The sequence below is a fragment of the Numenius arquata genome, chromosome 6 (assembly GCF_964106895.1).
Source record: "Numenius arquata chromosome 6, bNumArq3.hap1.1, whole genome shotgun sequence".
Taxonomy (NCBI): domain Eukaryota; kingdom Metazoa; phylum Chordata; class Aves; order Charadriiformes; family Scolopacidae; genus Numenius; species Numenius arquata.
In genome coordinates, this window is record NC_133581.1 from 14,086,181 (window position 1) to 14,105,702 (window position 19,522).

General features: G+C 50.6%; 1 protein-coding gene across 1 annotated transcript in view; it reads right to left on the reverse strand.

Moving 5' to 3' along the window:
- The window catches only part of SLC25A22 (solute carrier family 25 member 22), a 51,474-nt gene extending 38,519 nt beyond the window's left edge, over nucleotides 1-12,955 (reverse strand). Inside the window, exon 1 of the mRNA XM_074148999.1 lies at nucleotides 12,862-12,955. The gene's annotated coding sequence lies outside the window, so the exon portion shown is untranslated. The remainder of the gene's footprint in view (nucleotides 1-12,861) is intronic.
- Between the last annotated feature and the right edge of the window lie 6,567 nt (nucleotides 12,956-19,522).

Genomic DNA, 19,522 nt, shown 5'->3' on the forward strand with positions numbered 1-19,522 from the left:
CTGAAGGAACCAGAGGGAAGGTTTCAGCAGGACAAATGACCTTGCAGTCATCTCCCTGAGAATGCATAGCAGAGTCCTGCTTCATAGGAGAGCAACACATTAAAACACTCTCTAACTGCAGTGCCTTCTCTTACAGGAGAGACACACAACAGGTCTAAAAGTGCTCACAGCACCCCAGCAAGACTGAGGGGAGAAAAGGAAGAGCTGTTGGCGCTCTTCCCTTCTCAACCTGCCACCTCTCTGAGTTCTCAGAAAGGCAATTGGGTCTAGTGGGTGAGTCTCAAGAGACCTGGCTCCTCTGCTCTGCACAATGCCACATCAAGCATGCTACAGCTGAGCTCCAGCCACCTCCAGCCAGCATCTGAGGTACACCAGCAACCATTTCTATTCCCACAGACTTTTTCATTTTCTATTATTTTTTTTCTCCACAATGCACCCATTAGGAGCTGCACATGGGTACCTCTGTATCACCAGCACAGTGTATACCATCGCAGCTCCTCACCCTATTAAGCACTTGTAGTTCCTTTATCCAAGCATTGGACTGTCCCCGGAACAGGCTCTAAGGAAGGAGAAATAAATTTATCTGCTCCAACCTGCTGCAGACAGACTTGTGTGCATCCTCTGTCACTCCACAGAGATCTCACAGAGACTTTCATTTTCCCGCTGCGCCTCCCAGGAGAGCCAGGTCCTCAGCAGATGCAAGCCAGAAGAGCTCATCGTCTCTGCTGGAGCCTGGGGACTTTGTCTCCTGCCAGCTGCAGTGAGAGGGCACATTATTACAAGCACATACACACTTCTGTCCAACTTCATGGGGTTTCCTTGTCCGTCTGCCTGTAACAGCCTAACCTTCTCAATGATGCTCCTGCACAATCTCATGATGACTGGGAACAGTTCAGGCCTCGACAGCTCAAGTTTACTTGGCAAGGGGGAGAAACAGCAAATAAGAAAAGTAAAGAAAGGGAAGGGAGCAGGCAGGATACAAACGTCTCACCCTAGCAGCTACTTGCAGAAATCCTGACCAAAACTGTGCAAGCACATCAGCTGGTTTCCAGCATCACTCTTCTTGCTCCTCCTTCTAGCTCATGCTCACCACAAAGAGCATGACCTGTGATTATTGCAGGAAGGGGAAGAAGAGAAGAAATGCAGGAAGCCTCCTTTGCATGCACAGTGATCTTGGCTGAAAAGAGCCCCAAAAATGCTTAACTAACTAGTTTTAGAAGCAGTGCAGGACTTTACTATCCCATGGGCAGGACTACAGGAACAGAGACAGAAGCCACCATCCAGGACTTGCAGGCTGCATCATGCCAGGGCGGTGGAGCACAAACTAGCATTCACTCCCATAACCTGTATCCTCCGAAATTTGAAGAAAAAAAAAAAAAAAAAAAAAAAAAAAAAAAAAGAGAGAAAACCAAAAAACAGGTGGCAAGCATCCTGGCAGCATTCCACAGGACCTAGCTAAGCTCTGTGTGTAGCAAGACCCAGACCAGCAAAAGGGACCGAGGACCACAGCACTGCAGAGAATAAAATTTCTTGCCCCTATTTTTTTTTTTTTCATGAGAAACTTGCCCTTTCGCAGTCTCAGTTATGAGCAGCGCCAGAATACAGCACACACTTCCTCTGCTCCAGGATTCACCAAGGGAAAATAATGTAGACCACAAAGCAAAATTACTAACAGCACCTAGTTCATAACCCAATTGGAGCAGAGTTCAAGCGCAGGTTGCTAAAGTTTATTTCTGTATATTTCCACCTCCCAGTCTGCGTCATATCACGCTGATTCATTCTATAGATCCTTTTCTACAGACAGCATAAAGCATAGGAAATATCCAGGGCTAGCTGTTCAGTAAACCTGCACTGAAAGCTTCCTTCTGTCTGCTGCGCCTGCTGCTAATTCCTTTCACAGCTCTGCTCATTAACAAAAATACAACACAATAAAAGAGAACCGCATACATATACACCTTGCCCAAATTCTCTCCATACTGGCTGATCCTGAGTCACCACCAGCGATTAACTGTTGCCATGCACTGAGGAGGACACGGTTATTAAATTAATAGGGGCTGCTTAACCTGGCTACAAATATACATGAGTTCTTTGTGCCTTAGTGAACTAATAAGGCATGTGCTAATTACATTAATTCAAACAAGCCCAGCGTGCCCTGAGGGCAAAGGGAGCGAAGGGCGCATCAAACCCAGGCTCTTTCATAATAGCTGTGCAAGAGCGGAAAGTACTTGTCTTGACACGGCTTTCGGAGGAGAAGCATCGGAGCGCTGTGGCTTGCACCCTACGGCTCGCTCAGCCCAGCTGCCTGGTTAACGTGCAAAAAGCCTTGCTCATTCACCAAGCCCTTGGTGCAACCACAGAGACGGGATCCCCTCTCCAACCGGCTGGTCCCTTCCTACCTCCGTGGCCCAGAGCACATCACAAGCCTCAGGACGGCACCCTGCTGCTTTGGAACCTTGAGCCTGGAACCCTGCAGGCAGCCCCTTTCCCACAGGGACCACACGGCACCAGCAGCCTCCAGCCACGGAGCAGCACTGGGAACTGCAAGTCACCCAGCATCCTGCCACGCGCTGCTCCTCCCACAGACCTGTCTCCTCCACATCCCCAAAGCCTGCAGGGACAGCTTGTCTAGACAGGCACCACGCAGAAGCTGCAGTTTGAGCTTGACAAAGTTAGGCAATCCCAACCAGCTCCCTAAAACTACCTGGCAATGAGGGCAGGCGGGCAGAACCACATGCACCTCCCACGTCAAAATAGGAACAGAGCCTTCCCAAACAGGAAGGGAAAGGGACAGACTGTGGCAGAGAGAGGCAAAAGGACAGCAGGAAAGAGAGATGCACAATCCCAGCAAGGTTCAGATATGCTCAGAGAGGAGCCTCCCGTCTCTCCAGCCCAAGGGTAACCAGATCCCTCACCTCTGCCACCCCTGGCAAAGAAGCTCCTTGGCATCAGCTGTGCTCACACTAAGGGTGTCCGCTAGGCACTGCCACCACATCCTGGAATGCAAGGCAGGGAGAGGAAGAGGAAGAGGAGAGGATGTCGGTCGTATTTCTTTGCATCTCCAAGGACACGTGTTCACTAAGCACTGTGTGAAACATGCGCTTGTTCCTGTGAACACTAGGGGACTGTGCCAGAGCAAAGCAAAGGCATGGGTTTTTTTCCCCCTCTGTTCCCCACTTCTTCCTATGCCACGTGCATCTGGCAGTACACAGGGCCATTCCTAGGAGGCCTGAAAAGTAACCCCCCTTCTCTGACAGCAAGGACTATGCCACGTGAATTGCAGGGTGTTTTAAAGACAGGATGCTGACTCTCCCCCTCAAAGAGAGAATCTACAATCAGGCACCAGGCGAGTCCCAGGGCTGTGGAATGGTAGTACAACACAGTTTGTCCTGCACAGAGGCAGTGGTACAGGCTCGATGCAGTCTTGACAGTGGATTGGCAGAGAAGATGCAAATATTTTCATGAAGGATACCATACTAAGGATTTTTAGACCCTGGAAAGTGCATCTCTCCTAACCCATGTGATTCTCTTTCCCAGCAGAGGCTGTGGTTACTCAACCACTAGCCCAGCATACCTTCAGGCTACTGCAAGAAGGGAGGGAGCTCTTCCTTCCCCCAGCAACTAGAGGAACTCATTTCAGACCAGGCCTTATTCCCAGAACAGTGCATAGCTGTGAACACATAAATGCTTGTGCTGGCCAAAAAGAGAGAGGCAGGAGTGAGAAGCAGGGCTGACCCTCTCAGCAGCAGTCTGCAGCCTGACTGCTCTGGGCACTGGAAAAAAAAAAAATACAATAAACAACAAAAAAAGACTAAGAATCCTTCCAGGGCAGCCTGGGAAATAAGGGCTTCTGGGCACTGAACAAAATAATTTAAAAGACCCAAAAATCCAGAGCTCTGTGGGTCTATACGTCAACTGATAGCTGTCACTTGGAGTCCCAAAGAGGGACTGCACGAGCCTGGCTGAACAGCAATGTGTCCAGCAAACCCCACGCCCTGCCCCTGTAGCAAAGCCACAGTGCCCCAAGAGAGCCAGCCACCAACATGGGTGCCAATGCTAAAATATCGTAGGTTAATGAAACAGGACCCCAGGATCTGAAAGGATGTCAGCCCTCCTGTGTCACTCTCTGGAGTTAGGAGCTGGGCTCCACCTAAGGCAAGGTGACAGAGAAGCATTGAGCAGGAGCCACCACATAAGCATGCAGACACTGGTGGACAGACTGCAACCTCAGCTGCTCACCAGAGCTGAGACTGTATTTCAGGTGCCCTTTGTACAAGAGACCAGACATGGAGAGTAGAGAGGATAACAAAAGGACATCTCCCAGCCTCCCAAACACTTTGCAACAGCAGGTAGAGACCTTTCCATGGAAGGAAGCTCACCTTATTACTTCCCACAGCTGAAGGCAGAATTTGACTAATACTCCCAGCACACAGGAAGAAATGCCAGTTAAATGTCATGTTAATCAATATTCCTTGCCTCTCAGCCACGGGAATGGCGATACAGGACACTGCTGCTGCCAGTCCCTTTGCTGTGGGGAACATACCTGCTCTGCTCCTGCATCACAAAGAACATTTCTCTCCTCCCACCTCAGCTGTTTGCTTACGCCAAAGCTGTTCAGATCACAGCAAAATGGTTCCGCTCTAAACTCACATCAGCAGCCACACATGGGTCACGTTGCTCCTAAAGAGGTTAGCGGCTCCTCCAGGGAAACTCGTACGTGCTCTGTGACAAGCAAAGAACTGTCAAGGGGACTGCAACCACTGCCTGATGGCTCAGGAGTTTGTGGCATAATCCATCCACCAGCTCCCTGCTCACCTAGAGTGCTGTGAATCAGCAGGCTGCAAGGCAGGCAAGGCGTTCCCAGCAGGAAGACAATATATTTAGGAGGCTAGAGGCAAAAGAAAACACATGCAGTCCTGCTCGCCTAAACAGAACAGAAGGACATGGGTAACATAAGAAAGGAAAAAGTGAGAGGAAAAAAGTGAGATAAGTCGAATTTGGAAAGTCATTCTCTGGACACTACATGTCTTACCTGGCTGCGCCACATGCACAGTGCAATGCTGCTACCTGCCAGCTGTATCCACAAGAATTTACCTGACACATTAAGCATCCTCAGTAAAGCAATTCATCTTGCATTGCTTAAGAATTAGACCTGTTTTCAGAAAGTTTCAGAACAAAAAAATCACCCTTGAAAACAGCTCACAGCCCTGCTCTAACTACCAACCAACACTGTCTTGCCAAAGAATGCATGGCGGCAGCTCCAAATATCATTGGACACAAAGAACTGTGGTGCCAGGTGAGCAGCGTCGTTGCGTTGGGAGACTAACAAGGGTTTGGCAATGCAGGAACCAGACACACTGCTCTGCTCCAGAGGTCCTTGGGCAAGGACTTCTGGGCTCCAGTACACGATCCTCATTGGAGCCAGCTGTGCCTACTGACACAGGAACCTGCCTGCCCAGTGGCAGAGCCCACACAAGAGGTGGCGCAGCACTCTGCTGCTGCCACAGTTGGTGTCAGGACCCCAGGTCTGGTACCAGCAGGGGTTCTCTTGTCCCTGCAAGAGCCATAACCTCATCAGGGGAGAGGAAAGGTTAGCCACAGCAGCCAGCTCTGCCAGAGTTCATTGGGGTCCCCGACTATGACATGTAAACCCTCGCCCATCCCAGGCTACCAGCAAGTTTACACAGGTTTACACACAGGTGTGTCCAAACAGCACTTGCCCTTTGGCACAACTGATCTGTTTGCATCCAGCTCCAGACCACCTCAATTTGCACAGCCACAGATCCAGGTAACCACACCAGCACGAGAGACAACCCGGTGTCAGATCACGCAGCCTCTCTCCCATGAGCTGACCCTGTGCCTCTGCAAACTGGCCACAGCTCGCCTCCACCAGAATAGCCCAGCAAGCGGGCACAGCCAAACCTCACCACAGGGGCAGCGGGAGCTCGCTCCACACCAGGGACCTGGCAGAGCCGCAGAGCCTGAGTCAGCAGCGTGCAGATGCCTCCCAAGCACGTAGAGGCTGCGGGAGCTGCCTGCTCAGCCTCCCGGGAGCGTGCTGGAAGGCAGCACACCGCACGGCACACCCGGGCACGCGCCCACACACAGCTCAGCAGCAGCCTGGCATTTCTTCCCCCCTTTCGAAAGCCAAATTCAGACCATCTGTTGAGGTATTTCTGCAAATCATCCCTCTTTCAGGATGGGCTGGGGGCTGAGTTTAGTTGTTTATATAGTGTCTGGCATTTCTGTAGTGCTTATCACTTCAGTACCAAAGCTATTTCCTTCAAGCTCTCCATTTGTTTTGAAGAACCAGAGTGGGGCACCAATGAACCTTCACTGTAATTTTCTGAAAAATAAAAAAGGGCATCAAAAAGACAACAGCTGCTCAGGGCATGCACACATTTAGCTGCTAACAAAGCCAGCAAGGCTTTGTTCAAGGGAAGGGGGTCAGGCCAACACAATGTGTTTTATGTCCTCTAAAGGAACTACTACTACCCTTAGCCTTCGTAAACAACAGCTGCTCCCAAAGGATGAGATGAACCAACAAGTGCTCCTGTTGCTTTACAGAGAAGAGCTCAGCTTATCCAGGGCATCGAAAAGGAAGCTACCCCCATCCTTGAGAAAATCAACACAAAATGAAAAAGGAAAATGAAGCACCCAGAAGGACAGGCCATTTACTACATCAGATCATACCTTCTGCAACAGCTGCCATTGCTATTGCGTACAAGTAGCAAAACCTTGGAAGTGTTGCTGTCCCTATTTGATTGTGATAGGGACAAGGTTGTGCTCTGAATTCATGGCAAAAGAGAAAGGACTACCCAAATTCACTGTTAGTCCCTTACCTATCCTGACCCTAAAACATTTCCGTATTTTTCCTTATTTTTATAAATCCCTAATTATCACAGAGCAAAGAGCACAGCACTGAACAGGGTACCAAAGAAGCTCCCAGTCTGCATGTGGCCTCGGAGGTGTTTCCATCCCACCCCACCTGGCAGGCAGCAGGGAACTGCCCTTGTCTCCACTGTCAAGGCACATAGGCAGCACACCCATTAAAGGCAGGAAGGGGTCAGACACTGCAGCGACAAGGACATGGTACTCAGCAGCAACAGAAATGACAGACGCGCTGGTCCAGACTAAGCACACCACATGCTACCACCTCCTTCTACACGTTTATCCATGCAAAGCCAGTGTTCACCCGGGCAAGGAGCTCTCACATCACACAGCACAGCCTCTTGTTGAAGCAAAAAGGATTCCCTGGAAGCTGCGGGTGAATTCAGAAATGAAGGATCACAGCTACTGGACTGGCTTCTGGCTTGGTCCAAACTAAGAGCTCACCTGCATAGCATCTCCCTCCTCCTAAAATGACTTGCTGAAAGTCTCGTATCTTCGTGCTGTAATTAAAAAAGAAAGCACACCACCTCTCTTCCCAAAGGCATCCTCCAAGACAGTTAGTCACTCAGTGCAGCAGCACTGCTGTCCTGTATAAGAGGGGAAGTTTTCCTCCTCCTTCCCTCTCCCCACTTTGTCCACAAAGCTCTTCATGGCTGGGACAGCCTTTAAATAGAGAGCATGAGCCCCAACCATGGAGCCAAACTCCAGGTGGGGCAGGCACCAGTCTTTGATGGGACTTCAATCATCTCCAGCTACTCAAATTCATGCCATTCTGGAAAACTCAGCTGAATCAAAATCAACCTCTCTCCTTCCGGCCTTTGGATAAATGCTGCAGACCCAGGAAAGAAAAAAAACAGACAGCTCTCCTGATAAGCCACACACCATCAGCAGCACCAAAGGAAGGAGCAGGGCACTGGGAGGTTTGACAAGGCGCAGCCACCCACCCACCCACAACAGCACCACCAAAACGAGAACAAGAACCGGTTATGAAAAGGTTTAACAAAACAAACATAAGACTGCATTCCTGTCAGCAGCTCACCACAGGCTGCATTAAATCAAGATCAACAGAGACCCCACAAATTAAATACATGGTATCCCATCGCATTTCTCCTGACACAGAACAAGCATCGCTGCCCCGGTGCCCTTCCCTTTCCCAAGCAAATAATCTCCATGTGGGCAGCTCTCCTAAGACAGCAAGTATCCAAAGCTTTTATATTTGCAGATGTGTAAGAGGAAACCGCTGGACAGAAATCCAAACCATCCGGAGTGACAAGGTCTTTTCATTGGGTTTATCTGGGGTTTTGCCTTGTTTTCTAAAGCTTTTGTACCCCCTGTTACTTTATCTTCACAAAAACTGGAACTACCCAGCAATCAATATTGCAAGGTTAAAGCAATAACCAGTTGTGCACTGGACAGCTCAATCCACCCCCTCCCTCCCCCTATCTTTGCGCTGGAAGGCAAACAGAAGAGGACAGGAAAAAATTATATATCTGCTGTTAGGATTAGCTGGAGCAACATAGTGTTAACTCTAGAAACCCGCCGTGCTGTTAGCTGGTTATGGCCAAACGACGGTTCCCACTCCAATCAGGCACAAGCCAGAGGACTCAGCCTTGCAGAAGGAAGACTTCATCAGGGTGCCAGGGAAGCCAAAACACAGCATCCTTTTAGACCTCAGGCACCTCTTCAGCAGGGAAAGAAGAAGTGCTTGCTGCCACATCCCGCTGTCTCACTGCGGAGAGACAAGGCAACTGGCTCCAGCAACGCTAGAGTCCGTGCAGCCGTTTATGAGAAATGCACAATGAAACATACGCAGTGTGTATGATAAGTTCAAGAATGAAAAATAAAAACAATGCATTGGCTGACATAGGCAGCATCCGTAGCTCGTTTGCCATGACAAGTAATTGATAATTCCAACTCTCCTAACTTTCTGGTAATGCATATTTGGGTACTTCTAAGAAAGGCCAAATGTGCAAACATGGCTGTCAAAACAGAATTTTGCATTTCCTGAAAACACAGTTAAGGATTTAGGTGAACATATACACAGATGTAAAAGGAATAATAACCAGTCCTTATGTACCTGCAGTAGCAGAAGGCAGCATACTGTGACAAGGCAGATCCTTTCCCATCCCACACTGCTACTGTTGAAGGAGCAGCACAGGCACTTGTCCTTACACAATATTGCAGATTTAAACAGAGAAGCAGAGGCAGCTGGGAGATAAGTGTGTCCGACTGGAAGCCCAACAGGATGTTAAAAAACTTGTAAGTGACAGGCTAAAGAGGCCGTGTGCCCAAGCTCTTCCTGTAGCTCGAGGGCTCCCATAAGATGGCCCAGTCTCAGCTGGTGCAAATGAAATTTGCTCTGCTGCCTCTGACAGAGCTACATCAACATACTCCAGTCAAGGGCTAAGGTGCACGGCTCTGGAACACAGCTGACCTGCCAGCAGCTGTGTAGAAAATTAATTCTGGGGAAAAACAAAACAAACAAACAAAACAAACAAACAAAACAAAAACGGAAAAACTAAACCAAGGGGAAAAAAACACTCTGAAAAAGGACAGCCAGGAATAAGGCTGGCTCAGGAGAAATGCCTCTCTGTTCTGTAACAGCCTAGGAAAGGGGAAACTGCAGAAACTCCTTTCATAGGACATTAGCATCCTACCGTAATACACATGAACTGCAGCACTCAGGATCACAAGGAAACTCATTTGTCCCAGCCATTCCAAACCTGGTTTGGTTACACATCATCTCCTCAGGGCAGGATCTCCTAACAATCAAACAAAAATATTTTGCATTTTTCCACCCCTTTTCCTTCCCCCCCAGGGCCTAGTTCAAAGCTCTTTTATGTCATTCTGGCATTAGGATATGATTTTAGGCAGACAGAAACAGCCCATTAAGAGATACAACCTGTGCAGCGTATCTTGCTGGCACTGGAAAGTTGGCAGTGCAAAACACTTGCAGTTCCCTGCCCCCAAGTGAGCCCAGAGATCAAGTGACAAAAGAAAGCATAGTGCTGAAACAAGGCAGACATGCTGTGAGATGACATCAAAGGACATGAATCCTTCTGCAGCTACGTTCAACGCTGCTAAACTTTTCTTCTCACCACACAAGCCTCTCCCAGATTTCACATGGACATACCGCCTTCCAGCAGCCACCGTGAATTTGGCAATTGCCCTCCAAGAGTGTTTTATTTCCACAGCAGGGTGAAAGAGAATCCAGATATCTGCCAACATCTGTAAAACAACCCCCAGCCCAGCAGCAAAGCCCTTTGGAGGACCAGAGATGGAGAACATGCAGCCCTACACCACACCTAGGCGCTCCTTGCCGAGGGAAAAGGAACAACTCATCAGTCACTGCTCTTACAGCCTCCTAGCTGCAGATTATTCAGATAAAACCCATAGTGCCAAGGATAATTAACTTTTTTTTTTTTTTTACAGCATTGCAAGGTTGTCATATACGCTGCAACAAGGGTGTTCCATAGATCGGGCTTTACCCCTCACAGAAAAGCTGTTCTTGGGAGAACCTGCAAAACTGGGCCACCAGTCAGGGATGCTGGATCTAGATATGTTTCACTCTAGCTAAACACAGCACAACATTTTCCCACCTAAAAATGCTGTTACTGTACTCCAGAAAAGCTGTCCCTCCTACTATTTCACAATTCTCAGCATGACAACAGTTATGCAAGAACAACTGTACAGGCATACGAATGTTTACAGCTCCTAAGTGAGACTTTCCCCATTATAACTACCCTCATCAGAGCACAGCTCCAAATTTGCACAGCTCCCAGGTTTTGAGGCACACCAAACCCCAGGCACTGCATCTTGATCCCTTCTCTCCGTCACACCTTTGCCTTGCTAGAGATCTACAACACAAAACACGACGCAAAAGCGAGCATGGGGGGCTGCTTCCAGGTGTACATGCTGCTGTTGCCTTGGCCAGCCAAGTGGGTATTTCCCCCTGTCTTGCCCACTAATTTAAATTTTGGCAGGAAAGGGGGAGTGGAAAAGGGGAGCAAACGTCCCTGACAAGCTCTCAGTGATTTCTACCTTCTAGTAACTTAATACAGCAATACAGCACGCTACCCCTTCTTAAAATGGCAGCAGAAGGATCTTCTAGGGCCCTGGCATCTCAGTAAGACATTAACAAGATTGCTGGGCATCAAACAAGACTGCAGACTTTCCTTCAGAGCAGTGCCAGGCTCCGATTTACAACACAGATTTGCTCCCCTTTCCAACTCAGCCATCCATCTCTGCCACCGATCACCATCGCCCTCAAAACATAACACTCCTTACTACGACGGGGACTCGGTGAACAAATGAGCCCAAGGGCACAGCACCAGGAGAAAAATTGTACCTGTGTGAACGTCAAGTAGTAGTGCACAGTTAAAAACCCTATAGGCAAGACATTCAAAGGGGCAAATCCTCATTAAGTACTGGTGTTTATTTTCTGGTGAAGAGGTTAGTGTAACTCCTCCTGTTAGACCCCATCTATACCTTTATTTATAACAACCTGGAAAGCTAAAAGCAAGCTGAGGACAACCGGAAGACAACCGCCATCCGAGTCCTACAAAATATGTCATTATCAGCCAAGTTCCACTCTAGTTTGATTGCCTTCTGCTTGCCATTGCCAAGAAGCGAGTTCTTGAGAGGCAAAGCCACAATGACTTGCAGTGATCAAAATCACTGCAGATACAACCCCAAGAGCAGCAGCCACGCCACGAGAGATCAGATCCTAATGTCAGCGAGACTCTCAGAGACTAATGTGCTATGGTAAAAACACCCAGTCTTTAAACACCTAATATCTAAAATATATTAGGCCAAATAAATATAGCTGAGATCCTGCTCCGACGTTTGTTACTCTGACAGCCTGGCAGGGTGTAGAAACTAAAAGCTGTGAAGCCCTGCAGGAGCGAGGCCTGGGGCACTGGAAAATCTGATTTCCATGACTGCGCCCTTGTCCAGCACAAGCCCAGCAGCTCTGGAAGGTGCAGCAGGAGAGGATCCTGAGGATGCTTGGGGTCCAATTCCCAGGGTGACCTTGAGGAAATCCCAGACAGTCTATCCACATTGCCATGTTCCACATCCACGGGAGGAATAGCACAATAACCTTGACCTACCTCAAAGAGGTGCAGATCTGGCTTAGGAGAGCCTGGAAGGAGCTCGGGAGGGGCTTAGACGCAGGACCCTGCGACCAAGGCAGCCAGAGGCTACAATCCTACAAATCACCCCAGAAATAAGAAGCCCTGAAGAAACACGCAAATCGCTTTCAATATGAAAAGCAGCAGCTCTGGGGCACTAAAGGGCACGACTGAAATCACACACGTGTCACCCGCAATTTCCCCAGCACGGGCAGGGAGAGGAAGGCGACATCACTACAGCCCCCAAGGCCCGGCAGGGCAACCCCAGCACCTCGGGGAGCACGGGGCGATCTCCTCCAGGCTCGGCTTTGACGTATGGGCACCCGCGGCCCCAAATTCGGGCAGGAGGACCCCCACCCGCCAGGATGAAGGAAGTGGTTGTGGCAACCAGCACTCCCCAGGGCGAGGGGAGCAGGTGGGGGGCCGGGACGGCTTACAACCCCCGGGATGAGGGGGGCACATGGGGGGGTGGGGGACCAGGGGAGCCCGCACTTCCCGGGATGAGGGCGGTACAATGGGGGGCCAGGGGAGCTCACACCTCCCGGGGTGAGGGGGGCACGTGGGGAGCCAGGGGAGCCCGCAGACCCCGGGGATGAGAGGGGTACGTGGGGGGCCAGCGGAGCCCGCAGACCCCGGGATGAGGGGCCGGCCCCCTAGGGACTAGGGGTGCAAGAAGGGGACCCGGCACACCCCTGAGGTGAGGGGCCGGGGCGAGAGGCGATGGGGCCAGTGCAGCAGGGACCAGGCCGGGGGAAGCGAGCCGCAGCACGGCGGCAGGTGGGGTGCCGGGTCCCCCGGCGGCGCCTCCCTAGGGCCGGAGAGGGGCCGCGCCCGCACTTACCGGTCCGAGGCGGCGGCGGGTTCCCGCCGGGGCCGGAGGCCGGTGCGGCGCGGGGTGCGGAGCTCCTCAGCGCGGCGGTGCCCGGCTCAGCTCTGCCCCCTCTGGCCGCGCCCCGCGCAGGAAAAGCCGCCGCTGGGCCCTCCCCGCCGGGGCGGCCGCCGCGTCGCCATGGCAACGCGGGCCGGGGCGGCCGGGCCTCGCCGCGGCCTCCCCCGGCCCGGGCCCTCCCCGGGGCGCAGCGTCCCCGTGCTACGGGAGCCACGGGGGGCGAGGGGGTGTCCCGCCGTGCCCGTAGCCCTGCCCCTCCCCTCCGACAGCAGCACCCCTCGCCCCGCCGCAGGGTGAGGTGCGCTCGCCCTCACCCCTCCCGTCCTGCCGTCAGCCATCTTGCAGCCACCTGGCGATGCGGCACACGTGTGGAACAACGGGACGAGCCAAAAAGGGGGCGAAAAATAATAAATCTGTCATTCCCTTCAAAATAAAGACCCAGCCAGTTGTGGTCGGTTGGGTCACCGTGCTGTGTCACCTGCTGCCCTACTGGAAACCCTGCAGGCCACAGGCAGACACTGCTTTTGGGTTTAATAGGCTTTGTCGTGGTTTCCTCACACAAAAATATCCATGGAGACGATTTCAGTGGGCTTTGAAAACTAATCAAGAAGGTGAGAAGGACACAGCAGTAGCCAGCCAGATCTTTGTGCTTCTTGGGTTTTCCCATGGATTTGACTCCACCAAGGAAAGAGGCAAAGATCTGCAGGGGAACACATCTATCCGAGCATCTCTCACCGCTCGGATGGGCTGGGCACTACTGTCCTGGATTGAGAGACACAGGACTAACTTTTCTTCTAATGCTAGGGAAAATTGCACTTTTAGAAGACTCTAGTGTCTGAATTTGTGAAAATATTTACTTTATAGCCAGCCAGGCTCTGTGGGATTCAAGGTCTCAGTGTTTTTGAGCCTTGCCAGGTGCAGGGACAAGGAGGAGCAAGGCCTGGGCATTTGACCCAGGCTGGCCAACAGGATTATTTCATACCGTGAACGTCACATCCAATATAAATTAGAAAAGTTTGCTGCGTAGCTCTCTCTCTCCCTTGATGGCGGCGGTCCAGACAACTCCTCGCCCTGGTGCCAGAACCCTGAGGCCTTCCCTTCCTCCTGAAGCCATTGCGCTCACAGTGTCCGGTATTTGCTGTCCCTGCTGGGAGTGCACAGCTTTCTACTGATATAGTTGGCTGAGTATAATTCCTGTATGTCTTATATCAGTATCGGGATTAATACTGGTTCTTTAGTATTATTGTTGATTATTTAGTTTTAGTCTATTAAATCTATTTGTATTTCAACCCTTGTGTTTCGTTGTGTTCCCCAGTTCACCTTTCCGGGTGGGGAGGGGTCATCGGGTGATAGAATAATTGTCTAACAACAATAGATTGTTATGGGTTCTCTCAAACCATAACAACTACGCTATATCAGACGCAGCAAGTGTGGGGTTACCAGCTCTGCACCAAAGGCTCAGGGGAGCCAGCAGAGCACGAGTACACGGCCTGTGCAATGACTCGGAGATCATCGGAGAAAAGCAGCTACAAGGATGGTGGAGTCTGTCAGGCTGATGAGATCGTGTACACTGGAGAAGCGACAATTATGTGGAGTCATGATGAACAGCCCAGAAACATCAGAGTTGTGCTCGCACCTGAAAGCGAGAGGAGCTTTTTGTCAGTGTCAGGGACCTGTAACCCAAGGTGAGAAGAAGATGTAAACCAGAGGTCAGTGAAGCATCAAAAGCCACTGCTGATGAGTTGGGTGTAGGTGAAAAAGGGAGCAGCTTGTACATTTTTCAACCTGGGCTGGGCAAAGCATGAGAAGATACAGCACAGGAGGTGACAAAGCTCACTACAGAAAGGTGGTGCCTGACCAAGGAAGGAAACCTGTGCACCTGGGCCATTTTTTTGGTGTGCGTTGGATAGGCATGTGGGCTGCTGGCATAGTCTGTCTAACCCTGCAGCCATGTCTTCACTGCGTCCTTGGGAAAGCACTGGCAGGCACTGACACAGGGCTCCCCCAGTTTGGAGAACAGGGAAACAGAGCACGGGGGAGCTGCAGGCATCCCTTCCCACTCCCCAGCTGCGAAACTCCTTCCCACCTTGCTGGTGGCAGGTCTCCACTCTGTCCTGTTTTGCAAAGGCTTTGGTGGGTTTACTGCACTATACCAACTCAGACAAAAGCTGAACTGAACTTGGCTTGGATTGAGGGGGATAGTTTTTACCATTTATCATAATGTGCCATCCCATAGATGTGCTGGTAGGAGAGTACCATACCCTGGCAAAGAAGAGGTAAATGCTGTCCAGCTTTATGCTGAGTTTTAAGAGGACTGCAATCACCCGTTTTTATTTTTGGTTCTGCTGCATAAAAACAACTGCTCTTTGCAACCTGCATGGCACAAGGGATCCGTTTATTCCGTCAGTCTTTAAGAGAGGAGATAAAAAAAAGCAGAGGAAGAAAGTTTGCATTCAGTGAGTGCCAGGTTGTCAAGGTTTCCGCTGCTCTCAGACATAAATTTTTCCTTCTGACAGACACAAGAGAGATTTAAAACCGTTTGGTACAAAGTGGAGCTTCAAAAGCAGCAAGGTCTGCGGCTGTTACAAGGTGAAGAGCAGAGCTCAGGACCTCCTGTGTGAGGCAACATCGTCATCATGTCACACATGGTCTCATTATACCAGGTTTGTGCTTGGCTTGTCACAAAGCTCCCTCTGCATGAGTCCCAAAATCCTGCGCTGCTTTCAGCCCGGGTGCCAGAGAGGCCATGGGCTGATTTAGCCCTGCCAAGGACATGGGTCAAGTTCAGTCTGCTGGCAAAGAAAGAGGCTTTCACGAGCTCGCGTTTTTCAGCTTCCTATCCCATTTGCATTGCTTTCTGTTTTCATAAATTGTGGACTGCTGGTGAAATCCCCAAGTGCCTGATGAGTGTGGGTATTAAACCAACTCTTTAAAAAGCCAAATTGGGCAAGCTTGGTCACTGCTCCTTTGGCCCGGTGGCCATCATGGACGTGATTATCAGAGCGCTGGCAGAAAATTTAACTGATAAAGATTGAAGAGGCAGTAACATATAATTAGCACCGGTCAACATCGTTTTCTGGAAAAATCAATCTCAACCGAGCCTGATCTCGTTCCCCATTGGGACTGCAGGATGGGTTGCCAGAGGTAAAGGCACAGAGGTGACAGAGGAGGCATCCAGCATCCAACTGCTGAGAGTACAGCCAAACAGTATGAATAAAATGAACAGATTCACAGCTGGTTGTCAGCTTGGATGCCAGGAATCACCCAGAAACCACTGACCCAGCAGGTCTGGTGTCATCTTCTGTGCAGACACTTGTCATTACGGAAGTGAGAGGGGATGTGGATGCAGCCAGAAAGTGAAGGGGGTGCAGGAAAGGGACAGCTCTACCCCAAGCTCTGTTGTCCCCAAGAGAGAGCTCAAGGCTGCAAGACCACTCAGGTGAACCAGCTTACATGGTCTGCCTGTCCCCTCTGGCCATTGCTCCTTGGTAGGAGGCTGCAGACATCTTCTTAGTAGCTATTTGATTCGAATTCCTGACAAAGCAGAAGTCCCTGATGCTCAAGGCACACAAGTGTTCCTCAGTTCCCACCAGCAAACTCTTCAGCCACTTTTCTCCAGCAAAAGTAAGGAAATCAAGGCTTGGCAATGTTAAGTCTCTGAAGAAAAAACAAGCAAAAAGCTTTCAGGTTTCCATCATTGATCATCAAGAAGCCAAAAAGGCATAAAAGTAGAATTTTCCTCCCTTTGTAAGTGACTTTTAGAGCCATAGGGTTGACCCCGGAGTGCTAATGAGTAATGTGCCATGATACGGCTTGCAAAATGGCCCAGCTCCTGCAACTCGCCCTGCAGGCCTGGCCATCTCCAGTAAGCACCAGCACCTTACTGTGCCCAGCACCTGTGGGCCTCTGGCTTCAAGGGTGCCTGACACCCAGCCACTGTTCCTACGCGCCTGTCCACAGCAGCAGTGCCCTGTCTCCTTTAGCGGCCCATGCAGGCTCCCACGCTCGGCACAGAGAGCGCAAGGGAAAGCAATCTCATGCCCTGCACGCTTATCTCCCAGATAAAACAGCAAGGCACTTTTGTTTATTGAGTGCTGATGAATGGCACTGTCTTGGCTGCGAGATCAGCCTCCAGATCCCACTCCGGACACAGCTGCTGGCAGGGAGCCCACAGCTGCAGCCGCCTATTGCCACAGGAGCTTTTCAGCAGGGCTTAACCCCTCATCCCAGGGAGAAATTGCCCCACAGCATCCTGCCATCCACATCTGTCCCCGTGCAGAAGTGGTGTCCGTTTTATGGGGCATTGCAGGATAGGGAGCATCACTCTTTTCTTGGGGTGTGCGGCCAAGCAATGCCAAATGGTACCATTTGCTCTGGGATGGCACAAAACTGGAAGGAGTGGCTGACGCACCAGAAGGCTGTGCCACCACACAGTGAGACCTGGACAGGCTAGAGATATGGGCAGAGAGGAACCTAATGAAATTCAACAAGGGTAAGTGTAGGGTCCTGCACCTAAGGAAGAAATAAGCCCATGCACCAGTACAGGTTAGGGGCTGACCTGCTGGAAAGCAGCTCTGCAGAGAGGGACCTGGGAGTCGTGGTGGACAACAAGTTGACAGGCAGCAATGTGCCCTTGTGGCCAAGAAGACCAATGGTTTCCTGGGGTGCATTAAAAAGAGCGTGGCCATGAGGTCAAGGGAAGTCATCCTCCCCCTCTACTCTGCCCTGGTGAAGCCACATCTGGAGTACCGTGTCCAGTTACGGGCTCCCCAGTTCAAGAAAGACAAGGAACTACGGGAGAGAGTCCAGCGGAGGGCTATGAAGGTGATCAAGGGACTAGACCGCCTCTCACATATGAGGAAAGGCTGAGAGACCTGGGTCTGTTTAGCCTGAACATGAGGAAAAGCTTTACTTTGTGGGTGACAGAGCACTGGAACAGGCTGCCCAGAGGGGTTGTGGAATCTCTGGAGATACTCAAAACCCGCCTGGATGCAATCTTGTGCAACATGCTCTAGGTGAACCTGCTTTGGCAGGGGGTTGGACTGTATGATCTCTGAAGGTCCCTTCCAAGCTCTACCATTCTGTGATTCTGTGATTTTACAGTGTTCCCCACTCTCCACAGCTCATTCATTCATCTGCCCTTCCAGTGCTGGTGAACAACTAAGGAAAATCTGCAGCTGTGTTAACCCGCTTTGCTCTTTCCTGAGGGCAGAAAGGTGAGGTGGCTCCATGCTGCCAGGCTGGAGGGTGAAGTGGACACCAAGGACACTGCCATCCTGCTGTGCATGAAAATGAAATAACCTGACCCCCAGGGATAGTTGCGGCTTCCTGAGCTCACTGCTTGCCACAAGCTGCTGCCAGCTCCTTCAGGCCCGTGTTATTTTGGGACCCCAAAAAGCTGATGGATCCATTTGTGACTGCCTCTGCCCTCCAGCCATCTTTGATGCACAGCAATTGTCACAAAATAGCCTGTTTAAGCAGCAGGATCTTCTTTTCCCTGCCTGGGCTACAATCAAATCATCTGTTGTAAGGGATTTTTGAGGGGGGACACTGTTTTCTTGCTCCTCTCAGTGCACCAGGATGAAAGCCTCACTGGGATTGTCACCCAGCCTGATGCTTCTGCAGCACATGAAGGATGTGCCAAGCCCCAGGAGCCAAGTAACCTGCAGTCTTGGGAGGGAGCAGCTACAGCCAGCATCACAACCTGTGCTTGTTCTCAGCTCTGGCCTTGGGGAGAAGCTAAGAATCACAAGAATTTCCTTTTTGTCCAACCTGGAGGGAAGAAAACTGAAAACATTTGTCCCGAGCCATTGCTTCTTCCAGAGGGGGTGAAATTCTCTGAGGACTATGCTGAAGAAGCAGCAAGGTGAAGATTCATACCCAAGCTGATATCCTCCCCGAGCTATCCTGTTACCACCTCTCTCAGCCAGCTCTTCTCTCCTGCTTCTCACTGTAATCTAAAGCTTCTCTTCATCAGACTAACAAAGCATAATTAGAAGCCTAACCACCCATCAGCCAGGTCCCTTCTTCATACAGTGGGGAGAGATGGGTGTCTCCATAGGGGCTGCGGCCAACCCCTGCATGAGCCCCACTCTCTCCTGGACACACAGATTTGCTGTTTCTAAACCTGGTGATGCTAAACACCTCCAGAAGACCAGTTCTGGCCTGTGGCAGAAACCTGGCAGAGCTGACGTGGCTGGGACACATCCGGGGTTATTCAGATCACTGTGTATTACCACCTCCTGTTCATACCCAAAGCTTCGACCTCTTGGTGCTGCCTTGGAGCCATCCCACAGGTGGACCTGCAGCACGCTGGTGCCTTTTTTTATCAGGAAAAAAGGTTTTATGCATTATGAAAGAAGAAAAGTAAAAAATTTCTCAAGCTCTTTGTATTTTTATTAGAGATACCGAGGTTTACCCGTGGTGATTCAAGCAGAGGGCTGACAGGGTGGTGAAAGTCTGGAAACTTACAGCAGCTTGAGCAACTAAAAGATGAGGAATATTAGCTTGCTGTTTTCCCAAGTCACTCACTAAATGTCTGCAGGCAGCATTTCTCAAGGTCTCATGTCCCATTAGCTAAATCAGACCTGCCCAACTTCTCTGTGACACGTGA